Below are 14,579 nucleotides of genomic sequence, written 5' to 3'. Positions count from 1 at the left end.
TTGAGCCCTCGACTGGGGGTTCCATCTTCATCGGCAGGCCGCTTGCCTTTCCCTCCTTCACAGCTGAAGAAGGCGCCGACGGCCTCCTCCCCTGCTGCGTAGTTTGCCACTACGTCCATCAGCTCATCGACGGTCTGAGGGCGATTTCGGCCCAGTTCCCGCACTAAGTCTCGACTGGTGGTACCAGAGACAAAGGCTAGGATGACGTCATGGTCAGGGATGTGTGGCAGCTCAGTGCGCTGCTTTGAGAAGCGTCGAGCATACTCTCGAAGAGTTTCTCCTGACTTCTGCTTGCATTTGCTGAGGTCCCACGAGTTCTCGGGCCGTATGTAGGTTCCTTTGAAATTTCCCTCGAAAACTTTATCCAAATCGACCCAGTCGTGAATCTGATTTGCTGGAAGTTCTTCGAGCCATCAACGGGCGGTGTCGGAGAGGAAGAGGGGTAGCTGTCTGATGATGGCTCGATCATCCCCTCGAGCGCCACCTAGCTGACAGGCCAGCCTAAAATCGGCCAGCCATAACTCTGGTTTGGTCTCTCCATTGTACTTTGCGATGCTGGTCGGGGGTCGGAATGGACTGGGCAGGGGCGTGCTGCGGATCGCCCTACTGAACACTCGCGGGCCCGGTGGCTCGGGGGCCACCCGGTCTTCGTCACTGTCGTACCTCCCACCGCGATGTGCGCTGTAACCACGCTCTTCCGCGTCTCCGTGCCGGCGGCGTCGATTCTCTTCGATGTCATGCCGCGCGTCGTGTCGACGCTGATTGTCGACGGGGAGAACGAGAGTGGTCTTTCTGCCTCGAGGAGGAGGCTGTTGATGGACTGACACCTCCTTTTCATTTTGAGGCGGCTCGTCACGCTTTTCAGTGGCAGCTCCTCGTCGTCGAGAAGCTGAGCTTTCGGCTTGTTGAACTGCCGCCACCTGGAGCAGAGTCTGTACCTCGTCTCGAATGCGGCGAGCCTAGGAGTTCGATGGTTCTGGCATGTTGCGCAGTAGCATCGTTGCCGCCACTACATTATGGCCCGCTCGAGGGAAACGGCTGACGGGCTGCTCTGGCTCTGCGTCTCCGACGATTTGTCGATGTACCTCTAGAGCACGTCTGCGGACACTTTCGCCCGGCGGGTACGGCAGGTCTTGCACAAGGATTTGCTCAAGCAGGACGAGGCGCTCACGGTCTTCGTCGAGCTTCATCTTGAGCTCTCATAGCTGTGCAAGCTGCGCAACTTTGTCTTCCTGTGGTGGGGGGTCGACCTGCCCGTCGTTCCCAGGCGTCCTGGGGTCTTCCCGTCCTGCAGGGGCTCGACCGCCCGCTGCAGCATCCTGCGTCTCGTCGGTAGTTTCTACTGCCCCGTCGACGTGATAGCATTCCCTCGTAGGGTCGTAGCTATCAGTCTTGGAGTCGGCGTCCGGCTCGGCGGCGTTGAAGCATCCACGTCCCTCCTCCAGCAGCCGTTGCCTGAGTGAGGTGATCGTGTATCGCCCAGGGCCTAGGCGGCGGAGGCTTCACACTTGGGAGAAATCCGGCAGTTCGGACGTCAGTCGTAGTGTCTCAGAGTTACTTGGGAGGACCATTGGTCTCTCCACGTATGTCTGAGCATTTGGGCATATTGCTCTGGCGAGCGACGCCGCGGCGTTGTCCAATCCGAATGGCAGTGCCCTTCTTGGAGTGAACAACCCGTGTGGAAGTAGCTTAGTAGCGGTGGGGGAGGGCGCGCGAGACACGTCCCCTCCCGTCGTCGTGCCGTGCTGAGCCGTCATGCTCGTGGTTCCAGTATATGGTGCTGCCGGCTCGTGGCCCACCTCCTGCCTCGCACGAGTTGTCGGTCGTGATGAAGCAGAGGAGCGGCGGTGATGCTATCCACGCCTCTTCTTGGGCGGGGAGGCGTGGTGGCGAGGGCGTCTCGGGGCCCTCGTCCGTGCTGGTGCAACACGGGTTCCTCCTGGTCCTTTAACTGAGAGCAAGATCATGTCGTAGCCGGAGCCCGTAGACATGAACTCGAGACTCCCAAACCAAATCACCGTGGAGCGCGGAATCAGCGAGGCGAGAGCGGCCATCTGGATAGGAGTGGGAAATCGATGAAAAACACGCAGGACCCCTACCTAGCGCGCCAACTGTCGGTGTTTTCCCCATGGGGGGTCACACCAACGAGTAAATTTGTATGCGTGCTCCCTTTCCCAGATGGTGATGCAAGAAGACACAAAGATTTATCCTGGTTCGGGCAAGAGAAGGCCCTAATTCCAGCGGGGGAGAGTTTGTATTATCTCGCACCTAAGTGCTTGTACAGGGGTGAATACAAGTGTGGTATGAAGCGTGGGAGTTCTACTGCGTATGGGCGTAGTGTTCCCTCCCTTGTTCTATTCCTGAGTCTCTCCTTTTTAGCTCCAAGGAGAGACCTAGGGTACATACGTAGATGTCAGAGTAGGAGTCGATAGCAGCATGGAGTGCTGACCTACTCGAGGCTTTCGTACTGGCATGACCTCGAGCCGTCCCGTCTGGATAGCCTGGTGATGATTACGCGTGCCCCTGCATTCTGCTCTGCGCGCCGTCTTGGACTGGTTTACCGGTCGCACGCCCGTATGGTATGGCGGCAGACCCGGCGGGGTGGTTGTGGTGTTCTCAGTCGACGCCCAACTCGTCCCCAGGATGGAACCCTGTCCGGTCGAGGGTCGGACGCCGTGTAACATGCTGATGTCTGGAGTGCTGACCTTGGATGTCTCGAGGGGGTCCTGATTAGACGTTTCATCCTTGTTTCTGGCGTCCTGACACGCCCTGGGTCGTTTGGTGGGGAAGGCTGCAAAAAGGACGATGGGACGAGTGCCTGTTTCCTGTCACGCTTCCCGTGACCAGTGTGTTAGGTGGGAAAACGGCAGGTGCATTAAATGCCCTGGCTCTCGTGCGCGCGTCAGGCGGCGGACAGTGTCCTTGCGCTCGACGCTTCCCGACTCGCTCGAGCCTATTTCCGTATTCGACGGCAGCTAGCACTCGACCCCTGATCGATTCGCTCGATGCTATTTCCGTCTTCGAGGCTGCGGTCGTCGATGGCTGCGTATATGTACGGCCAGAGCGTCGAGACGAGGGCCTCGTCCTGCGTACGGATAGTCTCGTTACGCGCATCGGTGAGGGTACCCCTTATTGATACCCTCGACAGCATGTCTACCTCCTTCAGCTGATGCATACCTCCACCTCTCTTGCGTGTCTGGGTCCTCTCTTCATTCCAGCTTTGGTTGGACGCCATCTTCTCCACAAGAGCTGTGGCTTGTGGTATAGTAAGTGATAAGAATGCTCCTCCAGCTGCAGCATCCATGGTTTCTCAGGCACTGTTGCCGAGTCCATGATAAAACGTCTGCATCAATAGCCAACTTTCCATTCCATGATGGGGACATTCTAGGATGTAGTCTTGAAAGCACTCCCATGCTTCTGGAACAGATTCATCATTTTGTTGCTGAAAACTTGTAATCTTCCCGCGGAGAGCATTGGTCTTGCCCATGGGAAAGAACTTAGCCAGGAAGTTTGTTGAGCAGAGTGCCCACGTAGTATTCTTCTCCTTTGTAGCGTAGAACCATTGCTTCGCTCTCCCTAATAGTGAGAATGGGAAGAGGCGAAGTAGTATAGCATCTTTGGAAACTCCTGATATGGTAAATGTGTTGCAAATCTCCAGGAAGTGTTGTAGATAAGCACTAGCATCTTCGTGTGCCTTCCCACAGAACTGGCTGGATTGCACCATGTTGATAAGTCCAGGCTTGAGCTCAAAGTTGCCATCGATCTCTGCAGCAGGTCCAGTGTGGATGTTGTCCGTAGTGGGAGCTGAGAACTCGCGGATTGATTTGTTCGCCATGGCCTCGAACTCTGAAGACAAGTTCCGGTGATCTTCTTGATTGGATGAAGCTTCTTGCTGAAGTGTTGATGATCTCTTCTTGAGCTTGGCTCTCGTCTTCTTGAATAATGCTTCGGGATTGTCAACAAAATTTCCTGGAAGATGTCTTCTATTCATACATTCCCCTGCATAAGATAAAATAGAAAAATATCGGGGTAAAACTGTATGAGAGAATAGATAAGCTCAACCATATTAGTGATGCGAATGATAACTCAAAATCTTTTATTCCATTCCTGATTAGTAATCAACCTTCCCCGACATCGGCGCCAAAAATGCTTGTTGGGTATTCTTAACATCATTACCAAAAGTAGACTAAGTTCTAAATCTAGCAACGGTGCCAAAAATGTCAAACCTATCCCTCACACCACTTAAGCCAAGTTGTCATCTCCAGCATGATATAAGAGACGCGGTATTGAAATATGCAATTGCTCTTCTAAATAAATAATGAATGGGATCTGCAAGCGCACAGATTAATACCGATGCAGCATTTCAACCGGGAAGTATTTCAGGTATCGTTATTTATATTTTTACCACTGGGAAGGGATTAGCAATCATCAATATTGATTACAGAATAGAATATAAGATTGAGCATCTATCATTGCATGTATAATTGAGAACATTATATCTAACTCTTCATACAGGGATAAGTGTCACATAAAAGATATATGAAATAACGAATAGTGACAAGGATAACTAGTCTGATCTAGCCACATAATAAATACGATAAGCACCTCAATTAGATACTCTAGAAAGTCATTAGCATGGTATTAGAACGAACTACAAGAATATTCCCTAAGTTATTCTCAACTATATAGTCTAGCATATCATAGTTAGTGCAAGCATACTTAGCAATCATTGTGAGACAAGACTACGCCCATGCATAGTGATATTAGCAAGGAATATGAGAAACATAGCAATCACTCCCCTGTAATAATGTTGCTCTGCCAGCCCAATACATGAGAGGGGGACTATATAAGAATCAATGAAGCTGTCACTATCACGAACTACCCCACGATCTGGCATATTTGGTACAATCGCAGATAAATACGGTATAAGCACCACGCCTACACAATATCTATCATTTACCCATGGATCCGATGGATAAACGCTATACGATCCTAAGCATGTATATAGATCGAATCTAACTAAGCCAAGTACATAACTATGATAAACTAAGAACAGTATAATCTTGAATATAAGCAAGTAGAGCAAAGTCATAAGCAATATATTGAAGTAGAACAAAGTCATATTCATAATATTGAAGAACAAAGATAATTAGAAAGCAATTAGAAGCACAATTAGAGAATTACCAAGAATCCTCTTGACAGATCCGGAAACCAATCGAAGATTGACTCCTTCTAGTTCTAATCCTATGTAGCTATGCTAATCTAGATATCTAATTGATGTGGTGGCTCTAATCTTGATCAGAGCTTCTCCCTTGAAGAATAATGAATTAGGGTTGAGAGGCTCTCTCCTCCAGGGGTCAGGGGGTCTGATTTTATAGTCCCTTCAAGTGAATATGGGCCATTGCATCAAACCGACATAGATTGTATGGTTTAGATTCATCCTTTAGGTCGGTGGAGATCTCCCACGAAGCAGAGTCCTGACTAGACTCAGGGAGGGGGCGGGCGCCCAGGGCAGGAGGGCGGGCGCCCTGCCTCTGGCCCCGTTTCGCCTCCGCTTGGGTCTCGTGGCTTCTGGAGTCTTCTAGATGTAAGATAATTGCGCGACACGTTAATATCTCTATGTAATCCCGACGTGTGGGCCTTTCTTCCATATTTCCTGATAACCCCCTTTAGAAAATAGACAAACACCAAAACTCGTGGAATTCTGTCAGATAAAACCCTAAGTCTAGATGTTGATTTCATTTGGATCCTTTTCTTTATTTATTTGATAATTAAATTTGATACTTAAGGACCGTCAACAGTGATGCTACGGATCTGCCAATATAACACTGCCAATGTCATTATCATGAGTAGAGTAGAACCCTATTCTAGGTAGCGACGCTAAGAAACACTAACAAGCATTTCTGGCACCGTTGCTTAGGATAGATTTATACTCTAATCTTGGTGATTGCATTAGTAAGTGTTATCACGACATTTCTGACATCGCTGCTGAGGACGGATTAAACCCTGTTCTTAGTGATGACGTTAAGAAATGCCAACAGACACTTGTCCTTTATTCTCTTTCTCTTTTTCAATACTTCTATTTTGCATAGCCTCATACCTCCTTCTATAACCAGCATATATTGAGAAAGACTTTTTAAAGAACTTAGAGCAATTATTCCTACTAAGACTATTTTTTGTGTTTCCTACCAATGTAGGAGTAAAACATCTTTGGTGTATGAAAGGCATGTTTGTGTGCATTCCCAATGTAGGAATGGCAGATATATGTGGGTGTATGTGATCTTGATCTTATGAGCATGATAATCCTCTCGCATAGGTCAACAAGTTTTGACAAAACTCAGTACAAAGCAATTAGCCTATGAGCTAGTTTATATCTATCATGCATGGCTCTAGTAGGACATTAATTCTTGCTACCGAGGAGAAGTATAGCTAATCATTTAAAATCTTGGAAAAGCAAAATTCTCCAAATGACTAGGCATCAGAAATCAAGTTCTCATATTCATAGGGTCCCTATATCAAAGTTCCCAACAGCAACAGGAATTTCTAGGAATTATCATAGTGTAAGTCTATCTTGTTGTCATGAATAAAACATCTTTTAATTATTTATGCATAGGGTGATTTAAATAAAGTTATTTTATCCTGAATCAAAACAAAAGCAATAAATAACAATTTATAACTTAGAGAAGTCATACCCGACCGTGGTTCGAAGTGGAGACCAAGAGGCTTCTCCCCCTGGGTGAGCGCCCAAGGATGATAGGGGCAGCCGTCCCTAGCCAGTGGCCCTTTGGGGTCAGCTTTGTCGATCGTAGTCTTCGTGTCATGTCTTCTCTAGTTTTGTTATCGTTTCACGAGAATACGTTCGTTTCGATCGTAGGGTGTCAACCCCACACTAGTTTCCTGTTATCCTTCATTTACAACATGGTGAAGACAAAAGAGAGAAAAGACATATATATAATAATCATTTAATTCATCTTCATGCATGGCTTATTAAAACTTGTAAAAATCAAAGACACTTTGATGAAACTAACACGCGCCCTATCCGATGCTAGGTGTCAAGGGTATCAACAAGGGGTACCCTCACCAATGCGTATAACGAGACCATCCATACATAAAACTAGCCCCTCGATTCGACGCTCCGTCCGCACACACGCGCGGCCATCGACGGCCGCCGCCTCGAAGACGGAAATAGCGTCGAGCGAATCGATCGGGGCTCGAGCGACAACTGACGTCGAATACGGAAGCGGGCTCGAGCGAACCGAGAGGCGTCGAGCGCAAGGACACTGTCCGCCGCCTGACGCGCGCACGAGAGCCAGGGCATTTAATGCACCTGACGCTTCCCCACCTAACACACAGGTCACGGGAGGCGTGATAGGGAACAGGCTTCTGTCCCATCGTTCTTTTTGCAGCCTTCCCACCGAACGACCCAGGGCGTGTCAGGACGCGGGAAACAAGGATGGAACGTCTAATCGGGACCCCCTCGAGACACCCAAGGTTAGCGCTCCAGATATCGACACCTCGTACGGCGTCCGACCCTCGACTTCACCAGGCTCCTTCCTGGAGACGAGTCGGGGGTCGACTGACCACGTCGTAACCGCTCCGCCGGATTTGCCGCCGAGCCATATAAGCGTGCATCTGTCAAACCAATCCAAGACGGCGCGCAGAGCAGAATGCAGGGGCACGCGTAATCATCACTAGGCTATTAAGATGGGACGGTTCGAGGCCATGCCGGTACGGAAGCCTCGAGTAGGTCAGCGCTCCATGCTGCTATCGACCCCGACTCTAACACCTACACATGTACCCTAGGTCTCCCCTTGGAACTATAAAAGGAGAGACCCGGGAATAGACACGGCAGGAAACAACACGACTCCCATACGCAGTAGAACTCACACACTTCATACCACGCTTGTATTCACCCCTACACAAGCACTCCGGTGCAAGATAATACAGACTCTCTCCCCGCGCTGGACGTAGGGCCTTCTCTTTCCCGAACCAGGATAAATCTCTGTGTCTTCTTGCATCACCATTTGGGAAAGGGAGCACGCATACAAATTTACTCGTTGGTGTGACCCCCGGTGGGGAAAACACCGACAGTTGGCGCGCCAGGTAGGGGTCCTGCGTGTTTTTCATCGGTTTCCCACTCCTTTCCAGATGGCAACTCTTGCCTCGTCGATTCCACGCTCCACGGTGATTTGGTTTGGGAGTCTCGAGTTCATGTCCACGGGCTCCGGCTACGACATGATCTTGCTCTCAGTCAAAGGACCGGGAGGAGCCCGTGTTGCGCCAGCACGGTTGAGGGCCCCGAGACGCCCTCGCCACTGTTGGGTATTTTAAACGCAAACAGAAAAATCCGCAAGCACACGGATACCGATGTAGCCTTCACCCGGGAGTATTCCAGAGTATCGATTTTCCACAGGGAACGTGAGTGTAATAATTAAGATCCAAGATCGCCCAAGGATAACTATATGATTATTTTTGGTGGGAAGAGAGGAAGTTTCCTGAGAGTTCTCTAGTTGATCTGAGAATCAAGAATTACTTCAAGATTATCTATATCGGGACATCAGAACACTAACCACGGAAAGAGATGAGAAGGGGGCTAGGAAGCTCCGACTACGGTCCTACAAACACCGATCCGAACGTGGTGGAATACGTCGACCGTTAGGGCTGTCACTACCCTAAGGCTACCACAACAATCCGCAGGATTGGGTGCAATTCCAGGTAATCGCAAGACTGAACACCACGTCTAATCTATTAATTACTACTCTAGCGTTGTAAAGACTAGAGCACTTGATGCAAGCGGGAATCCAATAAATAACTTGAATGTAAATAAAAGTAATTAAAGAACTCAGGAATTATGAATTGAAGAACCTGGAGAACGATGAAGAACGAACCAGATGCTGCAAAAGTATAATGTTGAGGAAGATCCGACAGATCCGGCTCCTCCTCCGCTCTCCTCTTCTCTCTCCCTATTTTCTAGATTACAACTAGAACTAACTAGAACTAGAACTAGAGGAACTAGAACTAGAACTAGATGAACTAGAACTAGATCTAGATGAACTAGAGGTAGAACTAGAAGAACTAGAGGGATCCTCTCTACTTGGATGAAGAATTGAAACCCTAGCTTTGATTCTGTAGAAGAGGTATGATCTCCAGGGGCCAGGGGGGCCTGGTTTTATAGTCCCTTCAAGTGAATCTGGGCCGTCGGATCAAACCGACATTGATCGTGTGGTTTTCCTTGAAGTATTAGGTCGGTGGAGCATGATCCCCGAACTTCACCCTGATTGGTCCAGGGGGGAGGGCGGGCGCCCTCAGGACTAGGGCGGGCGCCCTGTCCCTGAGGCCTCTCGGCTTCCGCTTTGTTCCCGTGGCTTCTGGAGTCTTCTAGATGATAGAAAATTGCGCGGCACGTTAATATCTCTATGTAAACCCGACGTGTGGGCCTTTCCTCCGTATTTCCTGATAACCCCCTGCAGAAATAGACAAACACCAAAACTCGTGGAATTCTGTCAGATAAAACCCTAAGTCTAGGTGTTGGTTGCATTTGGATCCTTTTCTATGATTAGTTGATGGTTAAATGTAAGCATTAAGGACCGTCAACAAGCTCCCCCAAGCTTAACCTTTGCTCGTCCCTGAGCAAAGATGAACTCAAGAGTTTCTGCAGTGGTTTCATAACTTAAAGATACACATGCGTTTCAACAAGATCTCATCTCTGGTTAGAGTAAACTGTTAAGACTTAAAACTTACTCATTTACCTTTATCCATGGGACTTGTAACCATTACTTCTGTCTTGAGTAGTTAAAAGATAGAACGGTCTAGTCAAGCACCATGTCTTTTATTCTTGATCAACTATAGCTCTGGAGTTTTTACAGATTTTCAAATAAAACTCAGAGATTCCTTGTATGACTCTCTCTAGTCTCTCTTTTGTGGTATTTCTGGATCCTTACCAAGGCATTAATGGTGTATGCCTTCTCTCAAAGTATGTGATATTTTTGGTATGAGGCATAGTGACATTGCCTTCTCTCTCACCCTACTCTAATAAGGCTTTTGATATCTGGAGCTCATAGGTGGGAGACAGCTAATACATACTTACAATACATTTATTGCATAGTCAAACCATGGATCCAGAAGATCAAGTCAATAAGTCAAATCAAGATGTGCATGTGTGGCGAATGAATGGTGTATGGTGATGATGGTGATAACGATGGTGAAAGTCTAATTCTACTTATGCTCTTTTGAGGGGATACATACCTTTCTTGCTCTTTTGAAACTTTTTGAGGAGAATGAGATGCTCTATATTTTCTTTTTCTTTCCTCTCAGGTGGGTATCTTGTACCCCTAATTCTACTGTCGGACACTTGTCCATTTTTACCTCTCGTCTCACTTTTTTCTTTTCTTTCGAGGTTCCGGGCACTTGCCCCTTTTTATTTCCTCGTATTTTTTTCTCTTTTTTTTTCTTTTTTTTAGAGCACTCATCTCCTGAAATAATATAGCAAGTGGTAGTAACCAAGATAACTTGAGCATTTATTTCACAGGGGAAAAACAGAAATGTTTTTGGCTATTCTCTCCCGGATTAGGAGTAGAATATTTTTAGGTGGCTCTGGAGATGGAAATGAGTGGATGTGTGTGGATACGTACTTCCAGAGTAGAAGCAGCATGTATGACTGAACGTGCAATTGAATCTTGACTTAACCACATGACAAGCTCCTAAGGGTCTACACAGCTTGACCACACTCAATGCTCATAAGCAGTAAAAAGTAAATGTGTGGCTCAAAGTCTAGCAAGCATGTATATATGGCTGTGGTAGGAATTTAAACTCTCATCATACAGGAACTCATCATGTAATATTTTAAAGATTTTCAAATATAAAATTCTCCAGAATTCTAGCATCTCTAGGAACAGATAAACAGCAGCTCAACCTTCCCATATCATATCCCTTAACGACTTAGACTTTAGATCAAGTACTCTTCCCACAAGTTCAGGTTTAGAGCAAATCTTAATTAATAACAGTCATGCCTAAACTTGAGAGAGATTTCAATTTTTAGAACTAGTCATGGCAGAGCAACTATTCATCATTTTCATGTGAGAGCTTATCATGAGGGTTCATAGCAAACTTTATTTATTTATTTATTTAGCAAACTAAGCAAAGATATATATAAGCACAAAATCTTTATTTGGGTTTATATGATTATGCATCTTTTTACTATTAGAGTAAAGTATAAACGTGAGTAGAATACTTAGCTAGATAAATGGGGGTGCTCTCCCCCAAGCTGGATTTTGACGTAATTTCTTCTAATGTAGCTAGCAAGTGGTGGAGGTGTATTTGAATGTCAGCAGCACCCTGACAGCGATTAGGATGTCCTCCGTCTGCTAGTCTTCTTTGATCCTTGAATTCTGTGGAGCTCAAATAGACAACAAAGCTTTGTGGAACTGGTTAAGTGTTAGCATAAATATCTAGCCTTTATCATGTTGAGCCTCCTCAATAAATGTTACACTCTTTGGTAGGATCATAAATTTATTTTAATATTTTCATTTTTATAGAACATAAATATATTTATTTTATTTTTATGCCACCACAGTGAATGTACTTATGGGTTTTATGCCATGAGCATACTCACATGGGGCTTACTGTTTTTAACATTTTTATTTTCTTTTCAAGATGATATGAACCTGATTAACTAAGCAAACTATTTTAAATAATTGAAAGGAAAAAGATAACTACCAAGTTTACCTCTTGGCAAGGCGTTCGGTGTTTTTAAGTCCTCCGAACGGGACTCTCCGTTTCCTCAATCGTCCTAGAATTTGCTGGATGGCGTAGTCGGCGGTTCCGGCTGCGTCTGGTCTTCATGTATAACTATCTTCTCTCTCCACACCGGACTCGGTGCTACGATCTTCTCAGGATAGTTCTGTTCAAGTTGTATGTCTTCAGACCTCACTACTTCTCCTTCGTAGTCTGCCCATCCATCCTTGATGATTTGCCTCCTCTGGTTGCGGTTGCGTCGTCTTCTTCTTGTCCTGACCTGCTTAGAGTCTTTAACTATATAGTTAGAGTCAGTAAAATAGCGGCGTACCTTCTCAGAGGGGAAGTGCATGTGGACATCTCCGGTTTCAATGTAGATGATTGCTTTAACGATGCTGAGAAACGGTCTTCCAAGGATGATGGGTGGATTGTACTCATCTTCTCCCATGTCAATAACCATAAAATTCTTTTTGGTCAGAAACGGTGACTTAAGTTGACGATCTTGACCTCCTTGAACTGCAGTGACCATCTTTGCTGACTTGGTCCACATTTGCTTGTTCGTGTCCCTCCTGTTGGTCCTCTACTTTGGTTCATGTTGGGATTGCTCTGAGATTTGTGTAGTCTTGTTTCTTGAAGGAAAACGTCTCCTTCCTTCCCTTGATGTAAAAACTGATCTTGGCAGCACTAGTGTAGATGACAGCTCCTGAGGTGTTTAGGAACGGCCTCCCTAGGATGATGGGTGCCCTCTCATCAGTACCAGTCTCTATCACTACGAAGTCTGCTGGGACGAACAAGGTACCAACTCGGACGTAGAGGTTCTTCAATATTCCCTTTGGGAAACTTAGTGTACGATCTGCAAGCTGCAAACCCATGGTTGTTTCTGATAAAGGATGTGTAAAGAATTTTTCATAGAGTACCCTGGGCATAATGTTGACGCTGGAGCCAAAGTCGCAGAGTGCTTCTGGGAAGTCCACCATGCTGATGGAGATCGGGATGACAGGGCGTCCTGGGTTGTCTCTCTTAACCGGCAGAAGGTCAGTAATTACTTCCACAACGGGGATACTCCAGTAGTTACGTCCTCAAGCATCTCAGGGCAGTGATTGCTTGAGTGTCCAGTATCTCCAGTGTGTTTGTGCTCGTAGATCTAGGTTCTTCACTTGGTGGAGTCTAGGAGTTGTAAAACTCCTTCATATTTTGCTCGAAGTGTACCTGCTCATAAAGACAAGGCAGAGATCAAGTGCATGGGCCCTGTTGGTGGAAAACACCAACAGAACCAAAAGTGTATTTGTTCTTCTCTAACCTTAAGCATAGTGAGCAAGACAAAGTTGATAGATAATAAAATCATGAGTGTAGTATTTAACATTTGTCAGATTAGATTGCTCAACCTTATGGAAAGATAATCTATCTATATATATGTTTTGTTTATATCTTCCAAAGATTGAGTGTGCAACATTTTAGCTAATATGATTAGGAGTGTGGAATCACAAAGGTGGAAGGACTAAACATGTTGAATCGATTGGGTTGGTTAATCTAGAGTTGTAGATCATACATGTTTGTCTCTTTTATTCATGTGAACGCCAGAACCAAGGAGAAGCTTATAGAAGTGATAGTCAAGTACTTTAAGATGTTACCTTACTTGAAGAGTGATGGTACAGTATCACCTTGTGGAAGCTTTCCTTTCTTAGCGGTTGTGCATCGTGTTTGTGGCACCCTCCATGGATCATCTCTTATGAGCTATGTCTTCCTTGTGTAAATTGTTAACCTTCATGCGTCTCTCTCTTTGTCTCCAATGTGAGTTTATCTCAGGACTTCCCAGGTCGATATTAAAAGTTTTCCTGCAGGGGTTAGTCCAACAAAATATCCAATATCTACTATAGCATACTATCGGCTCAAAGATCAACCTAGACACCATGTCTAATTTGATTTAGGAGGGCATTTTAACCTAAGCACCAAGCTTGATTTAAAAACCCTTGGAAGTAAGATCATCAGCCCTAAACTAAGCACCATGCTTAATTAAGAGATAAATGAAACTACTCCAAACCTAGACATATACTAAAGCAAATAAAGGTAGCATGAGAGCATTTATAGAGATCTACTCAAGTGGAGATGAAGTAGTGTGATTAGTATTTAACAAATTGAGCATGTCTCAAAGGTAGGGACAACCAACATAGCAACATGGCAAAGGATGTTTTTATGTAAAGTACTCCCGCAAGCTTGAATTTTGCAAAATTCAAGTTTGGATGAATTTAATTCAATGTTGTGTGATGGTTGGTTGGACATACCTTGACCTTGTCATTCATCCGATCTTCTTGCTCCAATCCTAGAAAGGTTAGTGACAAGAATACCCGAAGGAATATTTTTACAATTATCCTTATATGCTCAATACACAAGGTAATGTTGCAAATAATTAAAATCTCATGTTACAATCTGATCAGTGCTTGTTTAGGACACTAAACTTGTCCTTGGGAAACCATCGATTTATGTCAGTGAAGTGGTTTCCCCTCCAACGCTGACCTATATCAAGATCAACTCAACGAGATCTACAATATTTAATATAGACATATGCATCGATAACCGCCCTTTTAAAGTTTTTATAAATAGCAAGGAAGAGGGGGTTGGAGATCTTGAATGTGGTGATGTTGGAGAGACCAATGGATTGTGAAGATGTTGCATATGAGCATGGAGTAAATGAAGTGGCTATGAAATAAATTCCATGCTCATTAATGCTTAGAGTGAAATCCATGTGGTATGGTGAAAATGATAAGGTGAGTGTGGTAAAAAAAGGAAAATAAAAAGGATACACGGACGACTTGGTTCGAAACTAGCACACCTACCATTCCCCGGCA

Source organism: Sorghum bicolor, chromosome 6, assembly GCF_000003195.3.
Source record: "Sorghum bicolor cultivar BTx623 chromosome 6, Sorghum_bicolor_NCBIv3, whole genome shotgun sequence".
Taxonomy (NCBI): Eukaryota; Viridiplantae; Streptophyta; class Magnoliopsida; order Poales; family Poaceae; genus Sorghum; species Sorghum bicolor.
This window is presented reverse-complemented; position numbering follows the sequence as displayed.